This window comes from Sceloporus undulatus, chromosome 3 (genome assembly GCF_019175285.1).
Source record: "Sceloporus undulatus isolate JIND9_A2432 ecotype Alabama chromosome 3, SceUnd_v1.1, whole genome shotgun sequence".
In the NCBI taxonomy this organism is placed as follows: domain Eukaryota; kingdom Metazoa; phylum Chordata; class Lepidosauria; order Squamata; family Phrynosomatidae; genus Sceloporus; species Sceloporus undulatus.
Genome location: NC_056524.1, coordinates 29399391 through 29412497, shown reverse-complemented (window position 1 = coordinate 29412497; position 13107 = coordinate 29399391). Strand labels below are relative to the sequence as shown.

General features: G+C 39.3%; 1 protein-coding gene across 1 annotated transcript in view; it reads right to left on the bottom strand.

Annotated features, from left to right (window-relative positions):
- The window catches only part of TNFRSF19 (TNF receptor superfamily member 19), a 195585-nt gene that overhangs the window by 174060 nt on the left and 8418 nt on the right, over window positions 1-13107 (bottom strand). The gene's annotated exons all lie outside the window — the stretch shown is intronic.

The following is a 13107-nucleotide window of genomic DNA, read 5'->3' as shown; positions in this document are numbered from 1 at the left end:
GTTCCACACAGGGCTGATCCAAATACTCTCTATCTGAATTTTGCTAAGCCATATCTAATTTATATGGCAATGTGCTTTATTTCTGGGTATGTCAGTCCCAACTAGTTAAGGCAAATTGCAGTTAGTACTAGTAACAAAGCAATTTGGGAAACTGTAATGTATAGTTAATTACTACATCAGTATCAAAGCTTTATTCTAGCTTTTAATTTCTACAGACCTTTTGTAAAAGCCTCGGAATAGAGTACATTGGTAATGGATGTTTGCAAATTATATGTCTATCTGTAAGTGCGTGGCTAGAATCCTATCAGTGTCTTACACATGTAAGCAGTTGGACATATGTGCCTGATAAGGAACATCTGTAATCATTTCATGGTTATGGAAACACAGTTGTCCCTGAGTTGCCATTGTGCATGCACATGCACATGCACATGCAGATATGTATGTGCAATCAATTGCACATTTGGGTAAACATTCAGTTGTACCAGTCTATTGTTAAACTGAACAAAGTAAACATTAGCACTGTCAAATGTGTAGGTCTTGGACAGGTTTCTTTAGGGAAGACATTCAGTACCAAGAATGCTGAACTCTTCTCCCAACATCTTATCATGTGTAGAGAGTATACAGATTAGTTGCTACATCTGGTGATTATACATTTATTTATCTATCTGATCCCCTCTAACAGCTTGCATTGTGTAACAACATGTTCAAACAACCACTAGCTAAATTAAAGCAGATTAAAATCACCTCTATTCCATCAGTCACTTTCCAGACAGTAGAAAGAGTGTATTCCTATCAGACTCAATTGCCACTTAGCTCCTTTGTTTCCACCACTGGCCAGTCACTCTTCATGCAGCAGAGAAAGGATAGACAGCAAGGTCCATTCCATTGCTCTGCTTTGATCCATTTGTATTTTATACTTTGTATAATGCAGGTAGGGCCATCGTGGTGTAGTGGTTTGAGTGACTATGATTCTGGGGACCAGGGTTCCCAGCTTGGCCATGAAACCTACTGAATGACCTTGAGCAAGTCACATGCTCTCAGCCTCAGGGGAAGGCAATGGCAAACATCCTCTGAACAAATCCTGTCCTCTGAATGAATCATGCCAAGAAAACACCATATTAGCTTTGCCTTAGTGTTGCCACAAGTCGGAAATGACTTGAAGACACACAAGAAGGACAACAGTGAATTAGATTTTCAGTCAAAAACTAATAGATGGATATAAAATTAATAAAATAAAAATCCACCTCTATATCCAGTTATCCTTGGTCAAAAAAATAAAAGCATCTATATAATGTATGAAGAAAAATACTAAACTTAAAAACTATGTGTACACACCATTCTAAAACCATGCATATTTTTGTCAGCTTTTCTACAGAATATTTTTTTCTTATGCAACCTGAGTATTATTTTTTTTATTGAATGGCAAATTGAACGTTTTCCTGCTAACACTGCCAGGAATTTCACATGCTAACGTGCAGCACCAGCCTTTAAAATTAAACCTTTCATCTGGCATGAATTGAATACCAGCCCAGCACATCTGCTCATTTTGCAGTGCTAAGCCAATTGCCTCATTTATACACTGAGGAACTACACTGCCTCCAGAAGAGTGTAAGTGATCAAAAGACTCCAAGCAAACGTTTATGACTGCTGGAATGTCCAAAGAAAGAAGCTTGTGAACATCTGGATATTACGTTTCAGAGAACCTGTACAGCTTCAACAGCTGCAAATTTTCTTCAGTACTTTATTTTCTAAAAAAAAAAATTACGCACATTTTATAGGCACTGTCCAATTCACAAAAACATCCCAAGAGATAGCGTTGTTGATATACACAGAAATAATATCAAATGTAGCATGCAGTACTATTTCTCTATTCGAATATGGAGTAATAAGATGGTGATCTTCACACAGAAAATTAGGAGAAATTGAGGGAGTTGGAGCATGTAAATAACTGACTAACTTGGCTGGAAGCAAGTCTTGAAAGAAACAAAACAGTGCCAACTGCATGTTTCCTGTTTCAGTCTCCAGTTCAAACATTTCTGGCTTAAAAACAGACCTTACTGCACTTAATAATAGGCTGCTATTGGGCAAATTGTTCTCTGCTCCTATCAAATACCAAGTAGTACTGTACTGAAGTTAGCTGGAAACAAGCCATTCAATCTGTCTTTTCTTGTGTATATAGAGACAAAGGTATATCCACACATTCAATCAAGAGATGCAGCCCATTTTCTTCCTACTTTTTATGTTATTTACACAAGTTTTTATTTAACAAAGATGTTAGAAAAAACCAAGGAATGGTCATATCAATATGCTGGCATATTAGTATAAAGCATTGTCCAGCAAAGGCAAGTAAGATACATAATACACGTTCTTCCTCAATTCTAAACTGCACAGTAAAATAAACATCTATTGCCCATATATTTGCAACAGCAGTCAATACAACAAGCAGAGAGGTGTCACGTAACACTTATCTTTAGGTAAACTAATCCTGATGGAGACTTATTAAAGAATCTTTCGGTTTTGTTCTTGTGTGCACAGGGCTTCTTGGAAAGATTTCTTCAAAAGGAGTTTTACCATAGCCTACCTCTGAATGTAGCATGCCCAATGGGTTTCTGTGACTGAGCAGGGATTTGAACTCTGGTCCCCTGGAGTCCCAGTGTAACACTCAAGCCACTAAACCACACTGTCTCTCCTATTAAAAAATTAGGTAAAAGTACTTTAACGCTAATCAGGACAGGTATTTGAGATATTCAGTCTTCTCACTGCTCTCAAATACATGATTTTCACAAACATCAGCATTGTTTTTCCTCACAAGGCAAACATGTAATTTAACTTGACAGGGTTTTGTTGGAAAAATGCATGAAGACTTCTTAATTTTTCAAATGGTCTACTTCTTGTTTTTTATTTTATAAATCTTTTGTTAATTAACTTCCAGCTGTGGAAAAGGTGTCAAAACATTAAAAAACCAACATTTTATTTATCCCATATTATGAACATCCAGCACCAGCATGGTGCAGTGATTTGCATATTGTACTAGGATTCTCAGAGATCTGCCTTTGTATAATCACCCATTTGTGGAAGCTCACCAATGTGCTACTCCTGATCCAAGAGTAGCTTGGGCATCTCCCCATAGAAAACGGATGTGAGATTTTTGTTTCATATCACACTTGACAGAAACTCACAGACAAATAAATAAATAAATAAATAGTGATGGGTTAATCCACATGCTAGCCAGTATGGTGTAGTAGTATGAGTGTTGGACTAGGACTCAGAGATTTTGAATCTCCACTTAGCATGGAAACCTACTGGGTATAACAGGGAAATCACATTATGACAGCCTCAGAGGAAGGCAACGAAAACCTCTTCTGAATAAATCTTTCCAAGAAAACCATATGACAGATAGGTCAGACTTGGCTTGAAGTCACACAACAACGAGTGTCTAATCTTTTTTAAAAAAATCACATTAAGTTTAAAAATAGCTGCTTTGAGTCCCTATACTGGGAGAAAGGTGGGATATAAATAAATAATATAAATAATAAATAACTGTTTAAAATATGAAAAAACCTGAGATGGCTTATGTTAGTGCTTTTAGTATATATAGAAAATCCAATAGATGAATAGGACATAGTTTTTGTTGTTATTTACACAGTGCTATCAATGTTCATGGTACTTTCTAAAACAAAATGATTGCTCCCTGTTTTGGGCTTCAGCTCCCAGAATGCCTGACTGTTGCCCAAGCTGGCTGGGGCTTCTGGGACCTAAAGTCTTTCCCAGTAAAGTCTAAAACAGCTGAGTGACCAAAGCCTGAGAACCACTGGAGCGAAGGGTATAATATTAACGGTCGAAAGACGTGTCTATCTGATTCAGCATTATCCCATTCTGCCACCTTGGACAACATGGTCTGTCTGTCTGTTAAGAGTACTTTATACTGTACTCACTTCCAATCACTGCATTTCTCAGTAACATGCAAATAAAAGTAATTTCAAGATTAACCATTAGGCTAAACAGACTTTATGCTTCATGCATAGGATCAGTTACGTCTGTGCTTCCCAAGCTGATGTGAGGCTTGTTTTAATGTGCAGGGAACTGGTACCATATTTGTGTCCAATGACTACCATTGTTTTTTTCTGTGCTGAAAAGTCATCAAGACCTGAGACCTGATAGTTTACAGACTGCCACAGATATACAAATGACCACTTTTAGTATGCACTGAACTGACAGTGAGTGAAAGAGAGAAGAGATTGCTTAACACTGCTGATTTTCAGTTCAAAACTTTCCTCGTGCAATCCCCACCATGATTATAAAGTAGTTACTTGGGGGCATATATATTTACTACTATAAATGTATAGCTGTGAAAGCTGGACAGTGAAGAAAGCTGATGGGAAGAGAATCAACTCATCTGAAAAGCAGTGCTGGAAGAAGGTTCTGTGGATACCACAGACACTTAAAAAGACAAATAAATGGGTCCAAGAGAAAGTCTGAACTCTCCCTAGAAGCCAAGATAACAAAACTGAGACTTTGGCCATATCATGAGAAGACATACCAGGTAACAGTGCCTGGTAAGGCAGAAGGCAGTAGGAAATGAGAAAGAACACACTACAGGTGGATTGACTCAGACAAGGAAGACACAACTCTGAATCTGCAAGACCTGAACAAGGCTTCTAATGTGACTTGGAGGTCTCTCATTCATAGGACTGCCACAAGTTGAAGTCAACTTGATGGCAATTAACAACAGCAAAATGTACTACTAGTACCAATGATTCTAAGTTCAAGCAGTAAAGAATAACCAGGCTAGAGAGCTACTTTAGGGAGGCTCCAAGGCTTAAATATACCTAGTAGGCTGTTTAAAAAACAAAACAAAAACCTGCACATGAACATCAGGGCCTCATCTCATATCACAAACTATTTTTAAAGTCCCCTTTATCACTCCCATTGCTGAGTGGTATAGTGTGTGTTTTAATACTTTGAAAACACACACAAAAAAAACCCCAACAACCCAAGAACACACATATGTTCAGTAATAGCATCATGTGAGAAAACATTCATTTGCTCTCAGGATTATAAATCTTTAACCTAAATCTTGGTAATTCTTACTAAAGCAGATCCACTGAATCAACTGGATTTATGTACATGTTGACTCACTATTCAACAATTAAGTGAATAGATATATCTTAGTTGGGAATAACTGACAAGATGCAAGTCATGAGGTGATCAGATCCTGAGTACGTTGACCCAAAACTTTGATAAGGTGTTTCTTCAGACAGTATGGTTAAGACTTCAGCTTCTCTTCCATTATAACATATTGAAGGGTACAAAAATGTTCTCAACTACCATGTTTATAGAAATTCTTCTCCAATTCAAAATTCTGAGGATTATTTTGATGTTGGAATTCAGAGTGGTATTTTATTATAAATCTAAGAACCCATGAAGGTGCTTCTCCTGCTCAAAATCCAACTGCTGGGGAGGTCAGGAGTCTTCACCTACTTTCCATATGATGACGGAGGGCCATCCCCTGCTGTTGCTGTGTGGCTTCAAGGCATTTTTTTCAAACCCTTCAAACTTAGTGTATTATAGTTCAAAGAGTTAAATGCTTCCAAGACAGAGGAAACACACACTCTTAGATATCTTCAGGAGTTAGTTGACAATTGACAATGGCATACTTGAATATGATTCTGAGACAGTCACATTTAATAAACTGTACTTTATAAATGGAAACACTACCCAGTTTGTCAGTTGCAGCCTTCAATAATAATAATAATAATAATAATTTATAGCCCACCTTTTCACGGGGAATCAAGCCGAGTTACAACATGTAAAAAACAGTGTATTACATATCAAATCTAGTTAAAATTAATCCCCCACCCAACTCCCCATCCCTGATTATAAAACTAAATTAAATGAATTATGATATAAAAACATTGTGATGATAAATTCAACAAATTTGGGGGGAAATAGAAGAAGGACTGTATAATAGGAGGGAATAAGCTGCATTGTGTTCAGGGAGGGGAGGTTAGTTTGGAAAGGTCTGCTGGAAGAGATCCATCTTAATGGCCTTTATAAAGGCTGCCAGGGTGGTAATGTGGCAGATCTCCTCTGGCAGATCATTCCATAGCCTTGGAGCAGGAGTGGAGAAGGCCCTCTGGAAAACGGTGGACAGTCTGGATTTTTTAGACTGAAGTAAATTCTTCTCAGCAGACCATAAGGGGTGGGGCGGACACTATGGGAGAAGGCGCTCCCATAAGTAGTCAGGACCCAAGCCATGTAGCATTAAAGGTAATAGCCAACACCTTGTACCGTGCCCGGAAACTAATAGGCAGCCAGTGGAGGGATTTCAAGATGAGTGTTATACGATCAGGTCTTGAAGAACCCACAACCAATCTGGCTACCATATTTTGTACCAATTGAAGTTTCTGAATTTGGCACAAGGGTAGCCCCATGTAGAGTGCATTACAGAAGTAGAGACGAGAGGTTACCAGTGCATGTACTACTGTTTCAAGGTCTCCCGGCTCCAGGAAGGGGCGCAGATGGCATATCAACCGAAGCTGATAACAGGTGCTCCTGACCGTCGCATCCACCTGAACTGTCAGCTGAAGTGACGAGTCAAGGATCACCCCAAAGCTGCGGACAGAGTCCTTCAGGGGAACTGTGACCCTGTCCAGAACTGGCTGACATATCTCCATTCCTGGATTTGGGGTCCCTATAGCAAGTACCTCCATCTTACCTGGATTCAGCTTGAGACGGTTTTCCCTAATCCAGTCCATTACAACCTCAATACAGGCATTCAGAGGAGAGATGCCATCCTTAGTCACTGCATCAGTCTGAGACATAGAGAAATATATTTGGGTGTTATCAGCGTACTGATAACACCCCGCCCCATTCTCCAGATGATCTCACCCAGCGGCTTCATGTAAATGTTAAACAGCATGGGAGACAGAATGGCGCCCTGGGGGACTCCAGATTTTAGCTCTCTTTTAGAAGAGCAACTGTTTCCCAGCATCACCATCTGGAATCTGCCCGAGAGGTAGGAATGGAACTGCTGCAGGGCAATGCTTCTGATATCCAACTCTCTCAGGTGTTCCAGAAGGATACCGTGGTCTATGGTATTGAAGGTCGCTGAGAGGCTCAAGAGCACCAACAGGGTCACACTTCCACTGTCGATGCCCAGGCGGAGATCATCGACTAAGGTGAGCATGACAGCCTACTCCGTAGCCCGTCCTAAATCTGGTTTGAAATGGATCTAGAAAATCAGTTTCCTCCAAGACAGCAGGGAGGTCTTCCATAGAAATTAGTTAAGGGTCTAGGTCCACTGGCTTATAGATTCGACTTAGGTTCAGAGCCACCTTTTCTCAACACTTCTAAGAATTTTTCTCATCACAAGCATGGACAACTGATATGTTCTGTACAGTCTACTTAGAATCATTACTCATGACAAATATTGATTGCTGGCTGTCACTATAACTGTGGGAGTTGCATCTCTAGGAGCAGCTTTATGAAACTGTGATAAACCACATACTACAGGTACCACCATTACATAAACCCCTTCTCAGAGTCCACTAACGCCATTCTCAGTGGATGCCTCTGACCTCATGGATGAGATCAGTTTTCCAACATATATTGCCTATTAGATTTTGTTGTGAGATAAGTCTTAATTGGAAGCAACATAATTGAGGTAGAACTCTTAAGAGTCCTGAAACTCCGTAGAATTGGTCTGTACAAAGAAGAGAATGTGAAATCTTTATTCTGACCATAAATCTGGTTCTTTCCCCCTTCTCACATTATCAAATAAAAATATAGTGCTCTGAGGGAGATTAAACATTTTTATACAAAACTCAGATGTACATCTATGCCGTTTTGTCTGATTTAAGGCCATAAATGGTCTCTTCAATCTCCACCTCAATGAGATGTCTGCTATTCTCATTTTTAATGACTTTTAAACTTGCAAGGTGGAAGTAGCTGCCAAGAGTTAAACAACATTTCTACATTGAGAGGTTCCTTATACAACAAACTGATAGCCAAATCATGGCTCTTCAACAGCTGTACCTCACGTTGTGTATTTGAACATACTGCATAATTAGCACATATGAAACTCCTTCTCTCTCAACTCACGAGGAGCTATAATTCTTCTTTCAAGGAAGGAGTTATATGCAAGAAGCATTGATATAAAGCAAATCTGGAAACCAGGCTTATCCTCTAAGTCAAAACATATCCCACTAACTGCACAAAACGATATACTACAGTACATCCTTTTGTGCATTTTTGGGAATATGTTTTGAATAACCTCAACATATAACTTAATGGCACCAGATCCCATCTGAACTTAGAAGCTAAGCAGGGTCAGTTAAGTAAGGTCAGCCATTGGATGGGAGACCACCAAAGAATACTAGGCACGGTAGGCTATATTTCAGAAGACTGAACTAGCAAAACCACATCTGAGTATACCTGGCCTAAGAAAACTGTATGAAACTCATGTGATCACCATAAGTTGACAGGCAACTTGAAGACACACAAAAACAACCTTAATGAAGCAACCCAAGACACATGTTATAAACCCGTAACAATGAACTAAAGAAGCCATGGCACTGAATCTGCAAGACCTGAACAGAGCTGTTGATGATAGGGTGACTTGAAGGTCTCTCATTCTTAGTTATAAATCGAAGTCAATTTGACAGCAGTTAAAAACAACAACTATATGTACCTTCATGATTCAATTACCTGAGCAGGTATTCGAACCCTGGTTTCCAGGGTCCCAGTCGAACCCCCAAACCACTATATCAAATATAGCTAAAATCTTAACACTAGCTAACTCCTTTCTGCATTCTTGATGTTCTCCCAGCCACAAAAAGCATTTCCTTCATCTACCAAGCTCATAACTCTAACCTTGTAGTGGAGACCACTAATAAGTGATGCAACAAAAGCATTTATTACTGTACTTAATAAACAGGATATGTTTAAATATTCTTTAATGCTCTGTTAATAATAATACTGAACATATTAGAGTCTTGGATTTTGCTTGGCTGTGTGATGGTAATACTGGAAATTTGTGAGGTGTGATGGTTTACAGACTTAAATTGGAACTTTGGTTCAAGTTCTCAATGAGCTGTGAAGTCCATTGAGTTGGCCATGGGATAGTCATTCACCACACCATGTTCTAACATACAATTCTATCTAATCTACTTCACAAGGTTGCTGTGAGGATAAAATGGTGAGGAGGAGCTTAGAGGAAAAATAGGATATTAACAATAAGCTGCCTTGAGCTTACTGGCTGAAAGGCAGGATATAAACATAATAAATTAATAAACAGACTACTAGGAGATGTGAAGGGTCTGCAGAACAGATTGTAGAGAGGAAGTATGAGTCAAAAGTAGGTTTTTATCTAGAGTGATAAATCACATTATGTATTTCTGCCATGTGAGAGTCATCATATTCTGGGAATGCCATCTGCCTTCTACAAATACCATCTCAAATGGTCTAGGCTATTCTAATCTTAATCCACTCTTGTGTATAATAATAATGTTTCATAATTGTGTACAAAAGGCTGTGTCATGTTCCTAGGATAGGAATAAAATATAGGCCATTTACAAGGTTTTTTTTAATCAAGTACTTTATGGCTAACTAAAAGAAATATTAACTCATAGGAAGCAACCTTGAATGGGAATCTTGTTGATGGAACTTCTTGCATTATGTAGACTATAACATGTTACATTGAAGTCAGTGGAAAAAGACATTAAGGTGAGCTGAGAAAACATGACTTCTTGCGGAGATTTTACTGTGTATCCTAACACCACAACAATCAGTGACATACTTTGTAGTAGGATGGATTGAATGAGGTTTTTCATTATGGAATGGCAGCAATGACATGGGTTTGATTGCACTGGTAGTGTCTTGGCCTTACCTCTTATCACAGTTATTGAAAACCTTTTTTTATTTAAAAAAAAAGTGAGGCCCTGTGCAGACTGGCCTTAAAGGCTGGGTTGGGAATGGAGTCAGGGCATAGCATCCATATGACACAAGCCCTGGTCCCCCCCCCCCCGCCCCGGGTGGTGTGATGCCACATACCACACCACACGGTGCACGGCATCACAGTGCTCCTCTGGTGCTGTATCCACATGACGCAGCACCGAAGAAGTATCATAAAGCCACGGTGCTATGGCTATCACATCTTCTCCAGGGCACAAAAGGAGCTGCTTTTTGCAGTTCCTTTTTGTGCCCTGGAAAAGCCAGATCGGGGCTGCGGCACGCATCTGGCCCTAAAAGGGGTGGCTGGAGGATGCCCCTTCAGGGCTGTCTGTATACCCCTTTAGACTATCAGATTGGGGCTTGGAAGATCCAGGTTCAAATCCAACTGAGTCCTGAACTGCACTTGTTGAGTTTGGGACAGTAGTTCTTTCTCTTTCATTACAGAGATGTTGTGATAATAAAGTGGAGAGAGGGTACACTACCTCACTGGATGAATGGCAGGATGTAAATGTAACTAATAAACAATCACCTGAGTGTCCTGCAACTATAGTGGATTTCAAATATCCCACCTTCAGGAAGCTTTCCCCTTTCAACTTGTCTTTTAAGAAACATCCAGCTAATTTGCCATGTAACTCCTAACACTGTAATGCATTCCAGATTACGCCTGCCTCCTCTCAACCACATGCTACTCTAAATTAGGTTTTGCCATTACCCCATGAAAATTGATAGGTTTCAACCTGGATAGGTTTCATTTCACAGGTCATAGAGGGGTCTCTGGAGCAGAGTACAAAAACCTCATTCATTTCATGCATTTCTTTTATCTGACATTTGACCTAATAGTGATTTAAATGCTCTTCTGCTAGCTTTGTATTTTGAGACCTGGGATGGATGATACAATGTTATGGAATTTTCACACGTACGGCTTTAATTAGTGAATACATCTTCTACATAATAAAATGGTAAAATTAAATTGAATACACATTTCAATACATTTCCCACATTAACAACCTAATTCTATGAAAAGTTAAAAAATATATGCATAGTTACTCAGAAATATTTTAATGGTGCTTACTGCACACTATGTGGTATAAGACTGTAGTCTTAACAAGGTTTGGTTGACAGCACTTCATCATATCTTTTAAAACCCCTCTTTATCTGACATTAGTCTTATGTAATTTATTCTTGTTGTTTGTCAGGTATATTATTTTTTATTTCTAATAAATTCATTTCCATTGCTTCCAGCCATTTCTTCTATCCTTTGATGGCTTATTAGTGTCCAGTTTGTGTGCAAAAGTGATTGTACTTTTGGTTCATTGTCTGAACCAATGAAAGGTTATGTTTTAATGAAGGTTTTCTAAGGTGCCACAGGACTCCTTTTGTAGAAACAAGACCAACATTACTACTCTTCTGGTAATCTTTTCCCCATAACCACTGTTCACCTTCTAGATAGCATCACTGATGTGTCAGGCATGACTGCTTCACTGGTCCTATGCTCAACTTCCTCATTCTAATGCACAATGCTATATTTTGCATTTCTTAACCTGTGTTGTTTCTGAGAACAAATATTTGTATCTTCCTTCCTCCTCCTTCCTAAATTTCATGACTGCCCTTTCTCTTTCTCACTGGTGGTCAAAAGTATGAAGTAACCAGGTCATTTGTATGATGCATCTTGTATTGGTAGGAATAAATAAAAGGATGTAACTATAACTGATTAGAAGTTGTTGCAGGAGCAGAGAGACAGTTAACCAGCAAAACCTCTTCTGTTACCCTCCCTTGTAGCAGAGTGGATGGGACTAGGATATGCAGCCTCCCAATTGGGAAGCTCTTTGGATCCCCTTCCCTCAGAGTACCATGACTCTCTTTTCCCCTCCTGTCTTTTTCTCACCTTGGGTGAGGTGTTTTGGGTGAGATATTTAATAGATTTTGACAACACCCTAAAGAGTAAAGATATACAAATGAACACTAAAATTAGAATCATCCAAGCTGTGATAATCCCCGTCACCATGTATGGATGTGAAAGCTGGATAGTGAAAAAAGCAGATAGGAAGAGTATCAACTCATTTGAGATGGGGGTTGGAGAAGAGTGTGGAGGATACCATGGACAGCCAAAAGGACAAACAAATGGGTCCTTGAACAAATAAGCCTGAAATTTCCTTGGAAACCAAGATGATCAAACTAAGGCTATCGTACTTTGGCCACATCATGAGACAGCTTGAGTCATTAGAAAATAATGCTAGGAAAGATAGAAGGAAGTAGAAAGGGAGGAAGGTCATATGCCAGATGGAGAGACTCAGGCAGGTTGGTCACGGGCATGGATTTTCAGAAACTAAGCAGAGCATTGGAGAATAGGGAGTCTTGGAGATATCTCATACAAAAGATAGTTATGAGTCGGGGTCGACTCAAAGGTAGAAAACAACAACAGCAACAAAAGGGAGCTGTAGTGGCGGCGGGATGGATTATAGCTCTCTTGCAGAAAATTTTAAACTATCTCAAATACAAATCCTAGGATTCCACTCAGTGTATAAAATAAGCAATTAGATTCTAATTTATTCAGAAAAGAAAATTGAGTGATGACTCATGACTTGTCACTCAAGGACTCAAGCCACTCTGTCGTACCCACTGAAACTCCATCTTGCATCCCTTGGGGTTACAGGCACCCCAGATTGGGAACCCCTGGTCTAGAGAGAGAATTCAGGTGATCAATGGATGATATTTGTGCTTAGTCCAAACTGACTGTGTTGTACCATACAGAGAAGGTAAGTGGGTAAAGGATATTGTTTACAGTGTATATTAATCTAATGTCCAAACCACTCAACCATGGTGCCTAATGCAAGGGATAGAGAGAGAGAGAGAGGTAGAAGCATTAGGTGAAGGTCAGAGGAGGAGATTTCTCCAGGTGACAGGCCAAACAAACTTCCTGCTTTGAGCACCTTTCCATCCACAAAAAACAGCTCTTCTTCAGCTGTTTTCACTTCAAAGTAAGTGTTGCATTGTTAAGCATCCTTTTTAAAAACATGTATAATGCAACACATAATTTGGTCCTTATAGGTGTCATTCCCACTTACAGAAAAATCACTTTTCGATCTGATTCGACATCAGATCATGGTTCCCATTACATTTGCCCCAATCACATTTTCTGGCCTGGAATCAAAT